This window comes from Schistocerca gregaria, unplaced genomic scaffold, assembly GCF_023897955.1.
Source record: "Schistocerca gregaria isolate iqSchGreg1 unplaced genomic scaffold, iqSchGreg1.2 ptg000180l, whole genome shotgun sequence".
In the NCBI taxonomy this organism is placed as follows: domain Eukaryota; kingdom Metazoa; phylum Arthropoda; class Insecta; order Orthoptera; family Acrididae; genus Schistocerca; species Schistocerca gregaria.
The window spans coordinates 11,961,457-11,982,188 of NW_026061730.1; the positions used below are offsets into that span (position 1 = coordinate 11,961,457).

Genomic DNA, 20,732 nt, shown 5'->3' on the forward strand with positions numbered 1-20,732 from the left:
CGTGTTGTCCACCTCTAGACTTCAATGACGTTAAGCCGTGATACCTAAGACAGGTCTGCACTCGATAACAGCCGGTCCCCACACTTACATCTTGCTCTCCTTATGACAGTATACATCATATCAGTCTGTGACGCTGGTTTTGCAACTTCTTGCGTGCGTTTATGTTCGCCGCGACCAACACTTACCATGCACTGACCACAAAACATGGAGGAGCCGGGGCTTGAACCCGAGACCGTTCACACGCTAAGCGAACGATCTGCCAACTGAGCTACATCTACACACACGACCAAGCCTGGCTATTCTCCATTCTTTGCGACTCTGATGTGCACGGACACGATGGTTGGTTGGTTTGTAGCGGCGAAGGTACCAGAATACAAAGGCGCGGACACGTTCATATACACAAGAGTTCCAAGTAGTTTCGATGCTCTGGTATTACGAATGCAAATTCCGTCTGTTTTGAACGTCTTAAATTGAAAGGGCGGTCACAAATTGGTCCATTTCACTCCTTGTCCACAATCACACAGCACCTGAGGTAACAAGCACATCTCGAGCCCTATTGTGCTCTCCATTGTTCATGCCAACTCAGTGCCTCGCTCTTTGCTACTGTGTAAAACTCTTGTCGTCCAACTGCAAAACACTGAGACACAACAAGTTTCCGCGTCCCCATTGCACTGATCGTACTACGAAACGCTCCCCAAACTTGGCAATCACCCATGCAGATGACTTTTCCGACTTTACACGACGCTCACGCAACGCTCACGCTAGTGACAGCCTTATTTATAGTTCGACGTCGCGCCAAAGCGAATGAGCACATTTCGCCTACGGCTTAGGCCGCTCTTCTAGTGTGGCTGCTCTGTGTCTGCAGGCAGCGAGGGGCTGCAAGCTTCCTGTGTTCGCACCTATATCACCTGTGCTTCCTTGTCAGAGACAGACTATCGCAAAACATACAACTCACTCCATGAATTGATTGCTACGGCATCTGTTATCAGCAGTCACAACCAGCAACACCAGTAGCAGCCGACTGCACGCAAAGAATGGGAACGTGCAGTGGGATTTACGTGAAATCGGTGCAATTGTGGATGCTAATCGTTCGCTTGTATCTGCCTACACACCTCTGCCGGTTGGGAATTATTCCTCTTGCATGGCAAGGTGCGCATGTAGGTGTGTTAAAAATTCTGGAGGCGCTGGGTATCGATCCCAGTACCTCTCGCACACTAAGCGAGCGCTCTACCATCTGAGCTACGCCCACCCCCCCGATAACTAGTAGTGCTACATACAGTCATATCAACGTCACAGACCCTCGCACTCCCATTATTCCACAGACAAACACTACTCTCTATGAATCAGTGAGGGTGTCTTTCAGGTTTCGTGCATTCTGTATCGAATCGTAGTTGGCCACAATGAAAGTGGCACGCATAACGTCGAAAATAGAGTTCAGACACCGCTCTGAGTAAGACGAACGTGTTGTCCACCTCTAGACTTCAATGACGTTAAGCCGTGATACCTAAGACAGGTCTGCACTCGATAACAGCCGGTCCCCACACTTACATCTTGCTCTCCTTATGACAGTATACATCATATCAGTCTGTGACGCTGGTTTTGCAACTTCTTGCGTGCGTTTATGTTCGCCGCGACCAACACTTACCATGCACTGACCACAAAACATGGAGGAGCCGGGGCTTGAACCCGAGACCGTTCACACGCTAAGCGAACGATCTGCCAACTGAGCTACAGCTACACACACGACCAAGCCTGGCTATTCTCCATTCTTTGCGACTCTGATGTGCACGGACACGATGGTTGGTTGGTTTGTAGCGGCGAAGGTACCAGAATACAAAGGCGCGGACACGTTCATATACGCAAGAGTTCCAAGTAGTTTCGATGCTCTGGTATTACGAATGCAAATTCCGTCTGTTTTGAACGTCTTAAATTGAAAGGGCGGTCACAAATTGGTCCATTTCAGTCCTTGTCCACAATCACACAGCACCTGAGGTAACAAGCACATCTCGAGCCCTATTGTGCTCTCCATTGTTCATGCCAACTCAGTGCCTCGCTCTTTGCTACTGTGTAAAACTCTTGTCGTCCAACTGCAAAACACTGGGACACAACAAGTTTCCGCGTCCCCATTGCACTGATCGTACTACGAAACGCTCCCCAAACTTGGCAATCACCCATGCAGATGACTTTTCCGACTTTACACGACGCTCACACTAGTGACAGCCTTATTTATAGTTCGACGTCGCGCCAAAGCGAATGAGCACATTTCGCCTACGGCTTAGGCCGCTCTTCTAGTGTGGCTGCTCTGTGTCTGCAGGCAGCGAGGGGCTGCAAGCTTCCTGTGTTCGCACCTATATCACCTGTGCTTCCTTGTCAGAGACAGACTATCGCAAAACATACAACTCACTCCATGAATTGATTGCTACGGCATCTGTTATCAGCAGTCACAACCAGCAACACCAGTAGCAGCCGACTGCACGCAAAGAATGGGAACGTGCAGTGGGATTTACGTGAAATCGGTGCAATTGTGGATGCTAATCGTTCGCTTGTATCTGCCTACACACCTCTGCCGGTTGGGAATTATTCCTCTTGCATGGCAAGGTGCGCATGTAGGTGTGTTAAAAATTCTGGAGGCGCTGGGTATCGATCCCAGTACCTCTCGCACACTAAGCGAGCGCTCTACCATCTGAGCTACGCCCACCCCCCCGATAACTAGTAGTGCTACATACAGTCATATCAACGTCACAGACCCTCGCACTCCCATTATTCCGCAGACAAACACTACTCTCTATAAATCATTGAGGGTGTCTTTCAGGTTTCGTGCATTCTGTATCGAATCGTAGTTGGCCACAATGAAAGTGGCACGCATAACGTCGAAAATAGAGTTCAGACACCGCTCTGAGTAAGACGAACGTGTTGTCCACCTCTAGACTTCAATGACGTTAAGCCGTGATACCTAAGACAGGTCTGCACTCGATAACAGCCGGTCCCCACACTTACATCTTGCTCTCCTTATGACAGTATACATCATATCAGTCTGTGACGCTGGTTTTGCAACTTCTTGCGTGCGTTTATGTTCGCCGCGACCAACACTTACCATGCACTGACCACAAAACATGGAGGAGCCGGGGCTTGAACCCGAGACCGTTCACACGCTAAGTGAACGATCTGCCAACTGAGCTACATCTACACACACGACCGAGCCTGGCTATTCTCCATTCTTTGCGACTCTGATGTGCACGGACACGATGGTTGGTTGGTTTGTAGCGGCGAAGGTTCCAGAATACAAAGGCGCGGACACGTTCATATACACAAGAGTTCCAAGTAGTTTCGATGCTCTGGTATTACGAATGCAAATTCCGTCTGTTTTGAACGTCTTAAATTGAAAGGGCGGTCACAAATTGGTCCATTTCACTCCTTGTCCACAATCACACAGCACCTGAGGTAACAAGCACATCTCGAGCCCTATTGTGCTCTCCATTGTTCATGCCAACTCAGTGCCTCGCTTTTTGCTACTGTGTAAAACTCTTGTCGTCCAACTGCAAAACACTGGGACACAACAAGTTTCCGCGTCCCCATTGCACTGATCGTACTACGAAACGCTCCCCAAACTTGGCAATCACCCATGCAGATGACTTTTCCGACTTTACACGACGCTCACGCTAGTGACAGCCTTATTTATAGTTCGACGTCGCGCCAAAGCGAATGAGCACATTTCGCCTACGGCTTAGGCCGCTCTTCTAGTGTGGCTGCTCTGTGTCTGCAGGCAGCGAGGGGCTGCAAGCTTCCTGTGTTCGCACCTATATCACCTGTGCTTCCTTGTCAGAGACAGACTATCGCAAAACATACAACTCACTCCATGAATTGATTGCTACGGCATCTGTTATCAGCAGTCACAACCAGCAACACCAGTAGCAGCCGACTGCACGCAAAGAATGGGAACGTGCAGTGGGATTTACGTGAAATCGGTGCAATTGTGGATGCTAATCGTTCGCTTGTATCTGCCTACACACCTCTGCCGGTTGGGAATTATTCCTCTTGCATGGCAAGGTGCGCATGTAGGTGTGTTAAAAATTCTGGAGGCGCTGGGTATCGATCCCAGTACCTCTCGCACACTAAGCGAGCGCTCTACCATCTGAGCTACGCCCACCCCCCCGATAACTAGTAGTGCTACATACAGTCATATCAACGTCACAGACCCTCGCACTCCCATTATTCCGCAGACAAACACTACTCTCTATAAATCAGTGAGGGTGTCTTTCAGGTTTCGTGCATTCTGTATCGAATCGTAGTTGGCCACAATGAAAGTGGCACGCATAACGTCGAAAATAGAGTTCAGACACCGCTCTGAGTAAGACGAACGTGTTGTCCACCTCTAGACTTCAATGACGTTAAGCCGTGATACCTAAGACAGGTCTGCACTCGATAACAGCCGGTCCCCACACTTACATCTTGCTCTCCTTATGACAGTATACATCATATCAGTCTGTGACGCTGGTTTTGCAACTTCTTGCGTGCGTTTATGTTCGCCGCGACCAACACTTACCATGCACTGACCACAAAACATGGAGGAGCCGGGGCTTGAACCCGAGACCGTTCACACGCTAAGCGAACGATCTGCCAACTGAGCTACAGCTACACACACGACCAAGCCTGGCTATTCTCCATTCTTTGCGACTCTGATGTGCACGGACACGATGGTTGGTTGGTTTGTAGCGGCGAAGGTACCAGAATACAAAGGCGCGGACACGTTCATATACGCAAGAGTTCCAAGTAGTTTCGATGCTCTGGTATTACGAATGCAAATTCCGTCTGTTTTGAACGTCTTAAATTGAAAGGGCGGTCACAAATTGGTCCATTTCACTCCTTGTCCACAATCACACAGCACCTGAGGTAACAAGCACATCTCGAGCCCTATTGTGCTCTCCATTGTTCATGCCAACTCAGTGCCTCGCTCTTTGCTACTGTGTAAAACTCTTGTCGTCCAACTGCAAAACACTGGGACACAACAAGTTTCCGCGTCCCCATTGCACTGATCGTACTACGAAACGCTCCCCAAACTTGGCAATCACCCATGCAGATGACTTTTCCGACTTTACACGACGCTCACGCAACGCTCACGCTAGTGACAGCCTTATTTATAGTTCGACGTCGCGCCAAAGCGAATGAGCACATTTCGCCTACGGCTTAGGCCGCTCTTCTAGTGTGGCTGCTCTGTGTCTGCAGGCAGCGAGGGGCTGCAAGCTTCCTGTGTTCGCACCTATATCACCTGTGCTTCCTTGTCAGAGACAGACTATCGCAAAACATACAACTCACTCCATGAATTGATTGCTACGGCATCTGTTATCAGCAGTCACAACCAGCAACACCAGTAGCAGCCGACTGCACGCAAAGAATGGGAACGTGCAGTGGGATTTACGTGAAATCGGCGCAATTGTGGATGCTAATCGTTCGCTTGTATCTGCCTACACACCTCTGCCGGTTGGGAATTATTCCTCTTGCATGGCAAGGTGCGCATGTAGGTGTGTTAAAAATTCTGGAGGCGCTGGGTATCGATCCCAGTACCTCTCGCACACTAAGCGAGCGCTCTACCATCTGAGCTACGCCCACCCCCCCGATAACTAGTAGTGCTACATACAGTCATATCAACGTCACAGACCCTCGCACTCCCATTATTCCGCAGACAAACACTACTCTCTATAAATCAGTGAGGGTGTCTTTTAGGTTTCGTGCATTCTGTATCGAATCGTAGTTGGCCACAATGAAAGTGGCACGCATAATATCGAAAATAGAGTTCAGACACCGCTCTGAGTAAGACGAACGTGTTGTCCACCTCTAGACTTGAATGACGTTAAGCCGTGATACCTAAGACAGGTCTGCACTCGATAACAGCCGGTCCCCACACTTACATCTTGCTCTCCTTATGACAGTATACATCATATCAGTCTGTGACGCTGGTTTTGCAACTTCTTGCGTGCGTTTATGTTCGCCGCGACCAACACTTACCATGCACTGACCACAAAACATGGAGGAGCCGGGGCTTGAACCCGAGACCGTTCACACGCTAAGCGAACGATCTGCCAACTGAGCTACAGCTACACACACGACCAAGCCTGGCTATTCTCCATTCTTTGCGACTCTGATGTGCACGGACACGATGGTTGGTTGGTTTGTAGCGGCGAAGGTACCAGAATACAAAGGCGCGGACACGTTCATATACGCAAGAGTTCCAAGTAGTTTCGATGCTCTGGTATTACGAATGCAAATTCCGTCTGTTTTGAACGTCTTAAATTGAAAGGGCGGTCACAAATTGGTCCATTTCACTCCTTGTCCACAATCACACAGCACCTGAGGTAACAAGCACATCTCGAGCCCTATTGTGCTCTCCATTGTTCATGCCAACTCAGTGCCTCGCTCTTTGCTACTGTGTAAAACTCTTGTCGTCCAACTGCAAAACACTGGGACACAACAAGTTTCCGCGTCCCCATTGCACTGATCGTACTACGAAACGCTCCCCAAACTTGGCAATCACCCATGCAGATGACTTTTCCGACTTTACACGACGCTCACGCAACGCTCACGCTAGTGACAGCCTTATTTATAGTTCGACGTCGCGCCAAAGCGAATGAGCACATTTCGCCTACGGCTTAGGCCGCTCTTCTAGTGTGGCTGCTCTGTGTCTGCAGGCAGCGAGGGGCTGCAAGCTTCCTGTGTTCGCACCTATATCACCTGTGCTTCCTTGTCAGAGACAGACTATCGCAAAACATACAACTCACTCCATGAATTGATTGCTACGGCATCTGTTATCAGCAGTCACAACCAGCAACACCAGTAGCAGCCGACTGCACGCAAAGAATGGGAACGTGCAGTGGGATTTACGTGAAATCGGCGCAATTGTGGATGCTAATCGTTCGCTTGTATCTGCCTACACACCTCTGCCGGTTGGGAATTATTCCTCTTGCATGGCAAGGTGCGCATGTAGGTGTGTTAAAAATTCTGGAGGCGCTGGGTATCGATCCCAGTACCTCTCGCACACTAAGCGAGCGCTCTACCATCTGAGCTACGCCCACCCCCCCGATAACTAGTAGTGCTACATACAGTCATATCAACGTCACAGACCCTCGCACTCCCATTATTCCGCAGACAAACACTACTCTCTATAAATCAGTGAGGGTGTCTTTTAGGTTTCGTGCATTCTGTATCGAATCGTAGTTGGCCACAATGAAAGTGGCACGCATAATATCGAAAATAGAGTTCAGACACCGCTCTGAGTAAGACGAACGTGTTGTCCACCTCTAGACTTGAATGACGTTAAGCCGTGATACCTAAGACAGGTCTGCACTCGATAACAGCCGGTCCCCACACTTACATCTTGCTCTCCTTATGACAGTATACATCATATCAGTCTGTGACGCTGGTTTTGCAACTTCTTGCGTGCGTTTATGTTCGCCGCGACCAACACTTACCATGCACTGACCACAAAACATGGAGGAGCCGGGGCTTGAACCCGAGACCGTTCACACGCTAAGCGAACGATCTGCCAACTGAGCTACAGCTACACACACGACCAAGCCTGGCTATTCTCCATTCTTTGCGACTCTGATGTGCACGGACACGATGGTTGGTTGGTTTGTAGCGGCGAAGGTACCAGAATACAAAGGCGCGGACACGTTCATATACGCAAGAGTTCCAAGTAGTTTCGATGCTCTGGTATTACGAATGCAAATTCCGTCTGTTTTGAACGTCTTAAATTGAAAGGGCGGTCACAAATTGGTCCATTTCACTCCTTGTCCACAATCACACAGCACCTGAGGTAACAAGCACATCTCGAGCCCTATTGTGCTCTCCATTGTTCATGCCAACTCAGTGCCTCGCTCTTTGCCACTGTGTAAAACTCTTGTCGTCCAACTGCAAAACACTGGGACACAACAAGTTTCCGCGTCCCCATTGCACTGATCGTACTACGAAACGCTCCCCAAACTTGGCAATCACCCATGCAGATGACTTTTCCGACTTTACACGACGCTCACGCAACGCTCACGCTAGTGACAGCCTTATTTATAGTTCGACGTCGCGCCAAAGCGAATGAGCACATTTCGCCTACGGCTCTGGCCGCTCTTCTAGTGTGGCTGCTCTGTGTCTGCAGGCAGCGAGGGGCTGCAAGCTTCCTGTGTTCGCACCTATATCACCTGTGCTTCCTTGTCAGAGACAGACTATCGCAAAACATACAACTCACTCCATGAATTGATTGCTACGGCATCTGTTATCAGCAGTCACAACCAGCAACACCAGTAGCAGCCGACTGCACGCAAAGAATGGGAACGTGCAGTGGGATTTACGTGAAATCGGCGCAATTGTGGATGCTAATCGTTCGCTTGTATCTGCCTACACACCTCTGCCGGTTGGGAATTATTCCTCTTGCATGGCAAGGTGCGCATGTAGGTGTGTTAAAAATTCTGGAGGCGCTGGGTATCGATCCCAGTACCTCTCGCACACTAAGCGAGCGCTCTACCATCTGAGCTACGCCCACCCCCCCGATAACTAGTAGTGCTACATACAGTCATATCAACGTCACAGACCCTCGCACTCCAATTATTCCGCAGACAAACACTACTCTCTACGAATCAGTGAGGGTGTCTTTCAGGTTTCGTGCATTCTGTATCGAATCGTAGTTGGCCACAATGAAAGTGGCATGCATAACGTCGAAAATAGAGTTCAGACACCGCTCTGAGTAAGACGAACGTGTTGTCCACCTCTAGACTTCAATGACGTTAAGCCGTGATACCTAAGACAGGTCTGCACTCGATAACAGCCGGTCCCCACACTTACATCTTGCTCTCCTTATGACAGTATACATCATATCAGTCTGTGACGCTGGTTTTGCAACTTCTTGCGTGCGTTTATGTTCGCCGCGACCAACACTTACCATGCATTGACCACAAAACATGGAGGAGCCGGGGCTTGAACCCGAGACCGTTCACACGCTAAGCGAACGATCTGCCAACTGAGCTACAACTACACACGCGACCAAGCCTGGCTATTCTCCATTCTTTGCGACTCTGATGTGCACGGACACGATGGTTGGTTGGTTTGTAGCGGCGAAGGTACCAGAATACAAAGGCGCGGACACGTTCATATACACAAGAGTTCCAAGTAGTTTCGATGCTCTGGTATTACGAATGCAAATTCCGTCTGTTTTGAACGTCTTAAATTGAAAGGGCGGTCACAAATTGGTCCATTTCACTCCTTGTCCACAATCACACAGCACCTGAGGTAACAAGCACATCTCGAGCCCTATTGTGCTCTCCATTGTTCATGCCAACTCAGTGCCTCGCTCTTTGCTACTGTGTAAAACTCTTGTCGTCCAACTGCAAAACACTGGGACACAACAAGTTTCCGCGTCCCCATTGCACTGATCGTACTACGAAACGCTCCCCAAACTTGGCAATCACCCATGCAGATGACTTTTCCGACTTTACACGACGCTCACGCTAGTGACAGCCTTATTTATAGTTCGACGTCGCGCCAAAGCGAATGAGCACATTTCGCCTACGGCTTAGGCCGCTCTTCTAGTATGGCTGCTCTGTGTCTGCAGGCAGCGAGGGGCTGCAAGCTTCCTGTGTTCGCACCTATATCACCTGTGCTTCCTTGTCAGAGACAGACTATCGCAAAACATACAACTCACTCCATGAATTGATTGCTACGGCATCTGTTATCAGCAGTCACAACCAGCAACACCAGTAGCAGCCGACTGCACGCAAAGAATGGGAACGTGCAGTGGGATTTACGTGAAATCGGCGCAATTGTGGATGCTAATCGTTCGCTTGTATCTGCCTACACACCTCTGCCGGTTGGGAATTATTCCACTTGCATGGCAAGGTGCGCATGTAGGTGTGTTAAAAATTCTGGAGGCGCTGGGTATCGATCCCAGTACCTCTCGCACACTAAGCGAGCGCTCTACCATCTGAGCTACGCCCACCCCCCCGATAACTAGTAGTGCTACATACAGTCATATCAACGTCACAGACCCTCGCACTCCAATTATTCCGCAGACAAACACTACTCTCTACGAATCAGTGAGGGTGTCTTTCAGGTTTCGTGCATTCTGTATCGAATCGTAGTTGGCCACAATGAAAGTGGCATGCATAACGTCGAAAATAGAGTTCAGACACCGCTCTGAGTAAGACGAACGTGTTGTCCACCTCTAGACTTCAATGACGTTAAGCCGTGATACCTAAGACAGGTCTGCACTCGATAACAGCCGGTCCCCACACTTACATCTTGCTCTCCTTATGACAGTATACATCATATCAGTCTGTGACGCTGGTTTTGCAACTTCTTGCGTGCGTTTATGTTCGCCGCGACCAACACTTACCATGCACTGACCACAAAACATGGAGGAGCCGGGGCTTGAACCCGAGACCGTTCACACGCTAAGCGAACGATCTGCCAACTGAGCTACAACTACACACGCGACCAAGCCTGGCTATTCTCCATTCTTTGCGACTCTGATGTGCACGGACACGATGGTTGGTTGGTTTGTAGCGGCGAAGGTACCAGAATACAAAGGCGCGGACACGTTCATATACACAAGAGTTCCAAGTAGTTTCGATGCTCTGGTATTACGAATGCAAATTCCGTCTGTTTTGAACGTCTTAAATTGAAAGGGCGGTCACAAATTGGTCCATTTCACTCCTTGTCCACAATCACACAGCACCTGAGGTAACAAGCACATCTCGAGCCCTATTGTGCTCTCCATTGTTCATGCCAACTCAGTGCCTCGCTCTTTGCTACTGTGTAAAACTCTTGTCGTCCAACTGCAAAACACTGGGACACAACAAGTTTCCGCGTCCCCATTGCACTGATCGTACTACGAAACGCTCCCCAAACTTGGCAATCACCCATGCAGATGACTTTTCCGACTTTACACGACGCTCACGCAACGCTCACGCTAGTGACAGCCTTATTTATAGTTCGACGTCGCGCCAAAGCGAATGAGCACATTTCGCCTACGGCTCTGGCCGCTCTTCTAGTGTGGCTGCTCTGTGTCTGCAGGCAGCGAGGGGCTGCAAGCTTCCTGTGTTCGCACCTATATCACCTGTGCTTCCTTGTCAGAGACAGACTATCGCAAAACATACAACTCACTCCATGAATTGATTGCTACGGCATCTGTTATCAGCAGTCACAACCAGCAACACCAGTAGCAGCCGACTGCACGCAAAGAATGGGAACGTGCAGTGGGATTTACGTGAAATCGGCGCAATTGTGGATGCTAATCGTTCGCTTGTATCTGCCTACACACCTCTGCCGGTTGGGAATTATTCCTCTTGCATGGCAAGGTGCGCATGTAGGTGTGTTAAAAATTCTGGAGGCGCTGGGTATCGATCCCAGTACCTCTCGCACACTAAGCGAGCGCTCTACCATCTGAGCTACGCCCACCCCCCCGATAACTAGTAGTGCTACATACAGTCATATCAACGTCACAGACCCTCGCACTCCAATTATTCCGCAGACAAACACTACTCTCTACGAATCAGTGAGGGTGTCTTTCAGGTTTCGTGCATTCTGTATCGAATCGTAGTTGGCCACAATGAAAGTGGCATGCATAACGTCGAAAATAGAGTTCAGACACCGCTCTGAGTAAGACGAACGTGTTGTCCACCTCTAGACTTCAATGACGTTAAGCCGTGATACCTAAGACAGGTCTGCACTCGATAACAGCCGGTCCCCACACTTACATCTTGCTCTCCTTATGACAGTATACATCATATCAGTCTGTGACGCTGGTTTTGCAACTTCTTGCGTGCGTTTATGTTCGCCGCGACCAACACTTACCATGCACTGACCACAAAACATGGAGGAGCCGGGGCTTGAACCCGAGACCGTTCACACGCTAAGCGAACGATCTGCCAACTGAGCTACAACTACACACGCGACCAAGCCTGGCTATTCTCCATTCTTTGCGACTCTGATGTGCACGGACACGATGGTTGGTTGGTTTGTAGCGGCGAAGGTACCAGAATACAAAGGCGCGGACACGTTCATATACACAAGAGTTCCAAGTAGTTTCGATGCTCTGGTATTACGAATGCAAATTCCGTCTGTTTTGAACGTCTTAAATTGAAAGGGCGGTCACAAATTGGTCCATTTCACTCCTTGTCCACAATCACACAGCACCTGAGGTAACAAGCACATCTCGAGCCCTATTGTGCTCTCCATTGTTCATGCCAACTCAGTGCCTCGCTCTTTGCTACTGTGTAAAACTCTTGTCGTCCAACTGCAAAACACTGGGACACAACAAGTTTCCGCGTCCCCATTGCACTGATCGTACTACGAAACGCTCCCCAAACTTGGCAATCACCCATGCAGATGACTTTTCCGACTTTACACGACGCTCACGCTAGTGACAGCCTTATTTATAGTTCGACGTCGCGCCAAAGCGAATGAGCACATTTCGCCTACGGCTTAGGCCGCTCTTCTAGTATGGCTGCTCTGTGTCTGCAGGCAGCGAGGGGCTGCAAGCTTCCTGTGTTCGCACCTATATCACCTGTGCTTCCTTGTCAGAGACAGACTATCGCAAAACATACAACTCACTCCATGAATTGATTGCTACGGCATCTGTTATCAGCAGTCACAACCAGCAACACCAGTAGCAGCCGACTGCACGCAAAGAATGGGAACGTGCAGTGGGATTTACGTGAAATCGGCGCAATTGTGGATGCTAATCGTTCGCTTGTATCTGCCTACACACCTCTGCCGGTTGGGAATTATTCCACTTGCATGGCAAGGTGCGCATGTAGGTGTGTTAAAAATTCTGGAGGCGCTGGGTATCGATCCCAGTACCTCTCGCACACTAAGCGAGCGCTCTACCATCTGAGCTACGCCCACCCCCCCGATAACTAGTAGTGCTACATACAGTCATATCAACGTCACAGACCCTCGCACTCCAATTATTCCGCAGACAAACACTACTCTCTACGAATCAGTGAGGGTGTCTTTCAGGTTTCGTGCATTCTGTATCGAATCGTAGTTGGCCACAATGAAAGTGGCATGCATAACGTCGAAAATAGAGTTCAGACACCGCTCTGAGTAAGACGAACGTGTTGTCCACCTCTAGACTTCAATGACGTTAAGCCGTGATACCTAAGACAGGTCTGCACTCGATAACAGCCGGTCCCCACACTTACATCTTGCTCTCCTTATGACAGTATACATCATATCAGTCTGTGACGCTGGTTTTGCAACTTCTTGCGTGCGTTTATGTTCGCCGCGACCAACACTTACCATGCACTGACCACAAAACATGGAGGAGCCGGGGCTTGAACCCGAGACCGTTCACACGCTAAGCGAACGATCTGCCAACTGAGCTACAACTACACACGCGACCAAGCCTGGCTATTCTCCATTCTTTGCGACTCTGATGTGCACGGACACGATGGTTGGTTGGTTTGTAGCGGCGAAGGTACCAGAATACAAAGGCGCGGACACGTTCATATACACAAGAGTTCCAAGTAGTTTCGATGCTCTGGTATTACGAATGCAAATTCCGTCTGTTTTGAACGTCTTAAATTGAAAGGGCGGTCACAAATTGGTCCATTTCACTCCTTGTCCACAATCACACAGCACCTGAGGTAACAAGCACATCTCGAGCCCTATTGTGCTCTCCATTGTTCATGCCAACTCAGTGCCTCGCTCTTTGCTACTGTGTAAAACTCTTGTCGTCCAACTGCAAAACACTGGGACACAACAAGTTTCCGCGTCCCCATTGCACTGATCGTACTACGAAACGCTCCCCAAACTTGGCAATCACCCATGCAGATGACTTTTCCGACTTTACACGACGCTCACGCTAGTGACAGCCTTATTTATAGTTCGACGTCGCGCCAAAGCGAATGAGCACATTTCGCCTACGGCTTAGGCCGCTCTTCTAGTATGGCTGCTCTGTGTCTGCAGGCAGCGAGGGGCTGCAAGCTTCCTGTGTTCGCACCTATATCACCTGTGCTTCCTTGTCAGAGACAGACTATCGCAAAACATACAACTCACTCCATGAATTGATTGCTACGGCATCTGTTATCAGCAGTCACAACCAGCAACACCAGTAGCAGCCGACTGCACGCAAAGAATGGGAACGTGCAGTGGGATTTACGTGAAATCGGCGCAATTGTGGATGCTAATCGTTCGCTTGTATCTGCCTACACACCTCTGCCGGTTGGGAATTATTCCACTTGCATGGCAAGGTGCGCATGTAGGTGTGTTAAAAATTCTGGAGGCGCTGGGTATCGATCCCAGTACCTCTCGCACACTAAGCGAGCGCTCTACCATCTGAGCTACGCCCACCCCCCCGATAACTAGTAGTGCTACATACAGTCATATCAACGTCACAGACCCTCGCACTCCAATTATTCCGCAGACAAACACTACTCTCTACGAATCAGTGAGGGTGTCTTTCAGGTTTCGTGCATTCTGTATCGAATCGTAGTTGGCCACAATGAAAGTGGCATGCATAACGTCGAAAATAGAGTTCAGACACCGCTCTGAGTAAGACGAACGTGTTGTCCACCTCTAGACTTCAATGACGTTAAGCCGTGATACCTAAGACAGGTCTGCACTCGATAACAGCCGGTCCCCACACTTACATCTTGCTCTCCTTATGACAGTATACATCATATCAGTCTGTGACGCTGGTTTTGCAACTTCTTGCGTGCGTTTATGTTCGCCGCGACCAACACTTACCATGCACTGACCACAAAACATGGAGGAGCCGGGGCTTGAACCCGAGACCGTTCACACGCTAAGCGAACGATCTGCCAACTGAGCTACAACTACACACGCGACCAAGCCTGGCTATTCTCCATTCTTTGCGACTCTGATGTGCACGGACACGATGGTTGGTTGGTTTGTAGCGGCGAAGGTACCAGAATACAAAGGCGCGGACACGTTCATATACACAAGAGTTCCAAGTAGTTTCGATGCTCTGGTATTACGAATGCAAATTCCGTCTGTTTTGAACGTCTTAAATTGAAAGGGCGGTCACAAATTGGTCCATTTCACTCCTTGTCCACAATCACACAGCACCTGAGGTAACAAGCACATCTCGAGCCCTATTGTGCTCTCCATTGTTCATGCCAACTCAGTGCCTCGCTCTTTGCTACTGTGTAAAACTCTTGTCGTCCAACTGCAAAACACTGGGACACAACAAGTTTCCGCGTCCCCATTGCACTGATCGTACTACGAAACGCTCCCCAAACTTGGCAATCACCCATGCAGATGACTTTTCCGACTTTACACGACGCTCACGCTAGTGACAGCCTTATTTATAGTTCGACGTCGCGCCAAAGCGAATGAGCACATTTCGCCTACGGCTTAGGCCGCTCTTCTAGTGTGGCTGCTCTGTGTCTGCAGGCAGCGAGGGGCTGCAAGCTTCCTGTGTTCGCACCTATATCACCTGTGCTTCCTTGTCAGAGACAGACTATCGCAAAACATACAACTCACTCCATGAATTGATTGCTACGGCATCTGTTATCAGCAGTCACAACCAGCAACACCAGTAGCAGCCGACTGCACGCAAAGAATGGCAACGTGCAGTGGGATTTACGTGAAATCGGTGCAATTGTGGATGCTAATCGTTCGCTTGTATCTGCCTACACACCTCTGCCGGTTGGGAATTATTCCTCTTGCATGGCAATGTGCGCATGTAGGTGTGTTAAAAATTCTGGAGGCGCTGGGTATCGATCCCAGTACCTCTCGCACACTAAGCGAGCGCTCTACCATCTGAGCTACGCCCACCCCCCCGATAACTAGTAGTGCTACATACAGTCATATCAACGTCACAGACCCTCGCACTTCCATTATTCCGCAGACAAACACTACTCTCTATAAATCAGTGAGGGTGTCTTTCAGGTTTCGTGCATTCTGTATCGAATCGTAGTTGGCCACAATGAAAGTGGCACGCATAACGTCGAAAATAGAGTTCAGACACCGCTCTGAGTAAGACGAACGTGTTGTCCACCTCTAGACTTCAATGACGTTAAGCCGTGATACCTAAGACAGGTCTGCACTCGATAACAGCCGGTCCCCACACTTACATCTTGCTCTCCTTATGACAGTACACATCATATCAGTCTGTGACGCTGGTTTTGCAACTTCTTGCGTGCGTTTATGTTCGCCGCGACCAACACTTACCATGCACTGACCACAAAACATGGAGGAGCCGGGGCTTGAACCCGAGACCGTTCACACGCTAAGCGAACGATCTGCCAACTGAGCTACAGCTACACACACGACCAAGCCTGGCTATTCTCCATTCTTTGCGACTCTGATGTGCACGGACACGATGGTTGGTTGGTTTGTAGCGGCGAAGGTACCAGAATACAAAGGCGCGGACACGTTCATATACGCAAGAGTTCCAAGTAGTTTCGATGCTCTGGTATTACGAATGCAAATTCCGTCTGTTTTGAACGTCTTAAATTGAAAGGGCGGTCACAAATTGGTCCATTTCACTCCTTGTCCACAATCACACAGCACCTGAGGTAACAAGCACATCTCGAGCCCTATTGTGCTCTCCATTGTTCATGCCAACTCAGTGCCTCGCTCTTTGCTACTGTGTAAAACTCTTGTCGTCCAACTGCAAAACACTGGGACACAACAAGTTTCCGCGTCCCCATTGCACTGATCGTACTACGAAACGCTCCCCAAACTTGGCAATCACCCATGCAGATGACTTTTCCGACTTTACACGACGCTCACGCAACGCTCACGCTAGTGACAGCCTTATTTATAGTTCGACGTCGCGCCAAAGCGAATGAGCACATTTCGCCTACGGCTCTGGCCGCTCTTCTAGTGTGGCTGCTCTGTGTCTGCAGGCAGCGAGGGGCTGCAAGCTTCCTGTGTTCGCACCTATATCACCTGTGCTTCCTTGTCAGAGACAGACTATCGCAAAACATACAACTCACTCCATGAATTGATTGCTACGGCATCTGTTATCAGCAGTCACAACCAGCAACACCAGTAGCAGCCGACTGCACGCAAAGAATGGGAACGTGCAGTGGGATTTACGTGAAATCGGCGCAATTGTGGATGCTAATCGTTCGCTTGTATCTGCCTACACACCTCTGCCGGTTGGGAATTATTCCTCTTGCATGGCAAGGTGCGCATGTAGGTGTGTTAAAAATTCTGGAGGCGCTGGGTATCGATCCCAGTACCTCTCGCACACTAAGCGAGCGCTCTACCATCTGAGCTACGCCCACCCCCCCGATAACTAGTAGTGCTACATACAGTCATATCAACGTCACAGACCCTCGCACTCCAATTATTCCGCAGACAAACACTACTCTCTACGAATCAGTGAGGGTGTCTTTCAGGTTTCGTGCATTCTGTATCGAATCGTAGTTGGCCACAATGAAAGTGGCATGCATAACGTCGAAAATAGAGTTCAGACACCGCTCTGAGTAAGACGAACGTGTTGTCCACCTCTAGACTTCAATGACGTTAAGCCGTGATACCTAAGACAGGTCTGCACTCGATAACAGCCGGTCCCCACACTTACATCTTGCTCTCCTTATGACAGTATACATCATATCAGTCTGTGACGCTGGTTTTGCAACTTCTTGCGTGCGTTTATGTTCGCCGCGACCAACACTTACCATGCACTGACCACAAAACATGGAGGAGCCGGGGCTTGAACCCGAGACCGTTCACACGCTAAGCGAACGATCTGCCAACTGAGCTACAACTACACACGCGACCAAGCCTGGCTATTCTCCATTCTTTGCGACTCTGATGTGCACGGACACGATGGTTGGTTGGTTTGTAGCGGCGAAGGTACCAGAATACAAAGGCGCGGACACGTTCATATACACAAGAGTTCCAAGTAGTTTCGATGCTCTGGTATTACGAATGCAAATTCCGTCTGTTTTGAACGTCTTAAATTGAAAGGGCGGTCACAAATTGGTCCATTTCACTCCTTGTCCACAATCACACAGCACCTGAGGTAACAAGCACATCTCGAGCCCTATTGTGCTCTCCATTGTTCATGCCAACTCAGTGCCTCGCTCTTTGCTACTGTGTAAAACTCTTGTCGTCCAACTGCAAAACACTGGGACACAACAAGTTTCCGCGTCCCCATTGCACTGATCGTACTACGAAACGCTCCCCAAACTTGGCAATCACCCATGCAGATGACTTTTCCGACTTTACACGACGCTCACGCTAGTGACAGCCTTATTTATAGTTCGACGTCGCGCCAAAGCGAATGAGCACATTTCGCCTACGGCTTAGGCCGCTCTTCTAGTATGGCTGCTCTGTGTCTGCAGGCAGCGAGGGGCTGCAAGCTTCCTGTGTTCGCACCTATATCACCTGTGCTTCCTTGTCAGAGACAGACTATCGCAAAACATACAACTCACTCCATGAATTGATTGCTACGGCATCTGTTATCAGCAGTCACAACCAGCAACACCAGTAGCAGCCGACTGCACGCAAAGAATGGGAACGTGCAGTGGGATTTACGTGAAATCGGCGCAATTGTGGATGCTAATCGTTCGCTTGTATCTGCCTACACACCTCTGCCGGTTGGGAATTATTCCACTTGCATGGCAAGGTGCGCATGTAGGTGTGTTAAAAATTCTGGAGGCGCTGGGTATCGATCCCAGTACCTCTCGCACACTAAGCGAGCGCTCTACCATCTGAGCTACGCCCACCCCCCCGATAACTAGTAGTGCTACATACAGTCATATCAACGTCACAGACCCTCGCACTCCAATTATTCCGCAGACAAACACTACTCTCTACGAATCAGTGAGGGTGTCTTTCAGGTTTCGTGCATTCTGTATCGAATCGTAGTTGGCCACAATGAAAGTGGCATGCATAACGTCGAAAATAGAGTTCAGACACCGCTCTGAGTAAGACGAACGTGTTGTCCACCTCTAGACTTCAATGACGTTAAGCCGTGATACCTAAGACAGGTCTGCACTCGATAACAGCCGGTCCCCACACTTACATCTTGCTCTCCTTATGACAGTATACATCATATCAGTCTGTGACGCTGGTTTTGCAACTTCTTGCGTGCGTTTATGTTCGCCGCGACCAACACTTACCATGCACTGACCACAAAACATGGAGGAGCCGGGGCTTGAACCCGAGACCGTTCACACGCTAAGCGAACGATCTGATAACTGAGCTACAACTACACACGCGACCAAGCCTGGCTATTCTCCATTCTTTGCGACTCTGATGTGCACGGACACGATGGTTGGTTGGTTTGTAGCGGCGAAGGTACCAGAATACAAAGGCGCGGACACGTTCATATACACAAGAGTTCCAAGTAGTTTCGATGCTCTGGTATTACGAATGCAAATTCCGTCTGTTTTGAACGTCTTAAATTGAAAGGGCGGTCACAAATTGGTCCATTTCACTCCTTGTCCACAATCACACAGCACCTGAGGTAACAAGCACATCTCGAGCCCTATTGTGCTCTCCATTGTTCATGCCAACTCAGTGCCTCGCTCTTTGCTACTGTGTAAAACTCTTGTCGTCCAACTGCAAAACACTGGGACACAACAAGTTTCCGCGTCCCCATTGCACTGATCGTACTACGAAACGCTCCCCAAACTTGGCAATCACCCATGCAGATGACTTTTCCGACTTTACACGACGCTCACGCTAGTGACAGCCTTATTTATAGTTCGACGTCGCGCCAAAGCGAATGAGCACATTTCGCCTACGGCTTAGGCCGCTCTTCTAGTATGGCTGCTCTGTGTCTGCAGGCAGCGAGGGGCTGCAAGCTTCCTGTGTTCGCACCTATATCACCTGTGCTTCCTTGTCAGAGACAGACTATCGCAAAACATACAACTCACTCCATGAATTGATTGCTACGGCATCTGTTATCAGCAGTCACAACCAGCAACACCAGTAGCAGCCGACTGCACGCAAAGAATGGGAACGTGCAGTGGGATTTACGTGAAATCGGCGCAATTGTGGATGCTAATCGTTCGCTTGTATCTGCCTACACACCTCTGCCGGTTGGGAATTATTCCACTTGCATGGCAAGGTGCGCATGTAGGTGTGTTAAAAATTCTGGAGGCGCTGGGTATCGACCCCAGTACCTCTCGCACACTAAGCGAGCGCTCTACCATCTGAGCTACGCCCACCCCCCCGATAACTAGTAGTGCTACATACAGTCATATCAACGTCACAGACCCTCGCACTCCAATTATTCCGCAGACAAACACTACTCTCTACGAATCAGTGAGGGTGTCTTTCAGGTTTCGTGCATTCTGTATCGAATCGTAGTTGGCCACAATGAAAGTGGCATGCATAACGTCGAAAATAGAGTTCAGACACCGCTCTGAGTAAGACGAACGTGTTGTCCACCTCTAGACTTCAATGACGTTAAGCCGTGATACCTAAGACAGGTCTGCACTCGATAACAGCCGGTCCCCACACTTACATCTTGCTCTCCTTATGACAGTATACATCATATCAGTCTGTGACGCTGGTTTTGCAACTTCTTGCGTGCGTTTATGTTCGCCGCGACCAACACTTACCATGCACTGACCACAAAACATGGAGGAGCCGGGGCTTGAACCCGAGACCGTTCACACGCTAAGCGAACGATCTGCCAACTGAGCTACAACTACACACGCGACCAAGCCTGGCTATTCTCCATTCTTTGCGACTCTGATGTGCACGGACACGATGGTTGGTTGGTTTGTAGCGGCGAAGGTACCAGAATACAAAGG

The 20,732-nt window shown here is 49.5% G+C and overlaps 13 non-coding genes across 13 annotated transcripts; all 13 read right to left on the reverse strand.

Moving 5' to 3' along the window:
- Window positions 1–1,176: 1,176 nt before the first annotated feature.
- Trnat-agu (transfer RNA threonine (anticodon AGU)) lies at window positions 1,177–1,250 on the reverse strand. Its single transcript has one exon. It is a non-coding gene; the product is annotated as a tRNA-Thr (tRNA).
- Window positions 1,251–2,625: 1,375 nt separating this feature from the next.
- Trnat-agu (transfer RNA threonine (anticodon AGU)) lies at window positions 2,626–2,699 on the reverse strand. Its single transcript has one exon. It is a non-coding gene; the product is annotated as a tRNA-Thr (tRNA).
- Window positions 2,700–4,074: 1,375 nt separating this feature from the next.
- Window positions 4,075–4,148, reverse strand: Trnat-agu (transfer RNA threonine (anticodon AGU)). Its single transcript has one exon. It is a non-coding gene; the product is annotated as a tRNA-Thr (tRNA).
- A 1,386-nt stretch (window positions 4,149–5,534) lies between these two features.
- Window positions 5,535–5,608, reverse strand: Trnat-agu (transfer RNA threonine (anticodon AGU)). Its single transcript has one exon. It is a non-coding gene; the product is annotated as a tRNA-Thr (tRNA).
- Window positions 5,609–6,994: 1,386 nt separating this feature from the next.
- Window positions 6,995–7,068, reverse strand: Trnat-agu (transfer RNA threonine (anticodon AGU)). Its single transcript has one exon. It is a non-coding gene; the product is annotated as a tRNA-Thr (tRNA).
- A 1,386-nt stretch (window positions 7,069–8,454) lies between these two features.
- On the reverse strand, window positions 8,455–8,528 carry Trnat-agu (transfer RNA threonine (anticodon AGU)). Its single transcript has one exon. It is a non-coding gene; the product is annotated as a tRNA-Thr (tRNA).
- Window positions 8,529–9,903: 1,375 nt separating this feature from the next.
- Window positions 9,904–9,977, reverse strand: Trnat-agu (transfer RNA threonine (anticodon AGU)). The gene has a single exon. It is a non-coding gene; the product is annotated as a tRNA-Thr (tRNA).
- Window positions 9,978–11,363: 1,386 nt separating this feature from the next.
- Window positions 11,364–11,437, reverse strand: Trnat-agu (transfer RNA threonine (anticodon AGU)). The gene has a single exon. It is a non-coding gene; the product is annotated as a tRNA-Thr (tRNA).
- A 1,375-nt stretch (window positions 11,438–12,812) lies between these two features.
- Trnat-agu (transfer RNA threonine (anticodon AGU)) lies at window positions 12,813–12,886 on the reverse strand. The gene has a single exon. It is a non-coding gene; the product is annotated as a tRNA-Thr (tRNA).
- Window positions 12,887–14,261: 1,375 nt separating this feature from the next.
- Window positions 14,262–14,335, reverse strand: Trnat-agu (transfer RNA threonine (anticodon AGU)). Its single transcript has one exon. It is a non-coding gene; the product is annotated as a tRNA-Thr (tRNA).
- A 1,375-nt stretch (window positions 14,336–15,710) lies between these two features.
- Trnat-agu (transfer RNA threonine (anticodon AGU)) lies at window positions 15,711–15,784 on the reverse strand. Its single transcript has one exon. It is a non-coding gene; the product is annotated as a tRNA-Thr (tRNA).
- Window positions 15,785–17,170: 1,386 nt separating this feature from the next.
- On the reverse strand, window positions 17,171–17,244 carry Trnat-agu (transfer RNA threonine (anticodon AGU)). The gene has a single exon. It is a non-coding gene; the product is annotated as a tRNA-Thr (tRNA).
- A 1,375-nt stretch (window positions 17,245–18,619) lies between these two features.
- On the reverse strand, window positions 18,620–18,693 carry Trnat-agu (transfer RNA threonine (anticodon AGU)). The gene has a single exon. It is a non-coding gene; the product is annotated as a tRNA-Thr (tRNA).
- Between the last annotated feature and the right edge of the window lie 2,039 nt (window positions 18,694–20,732).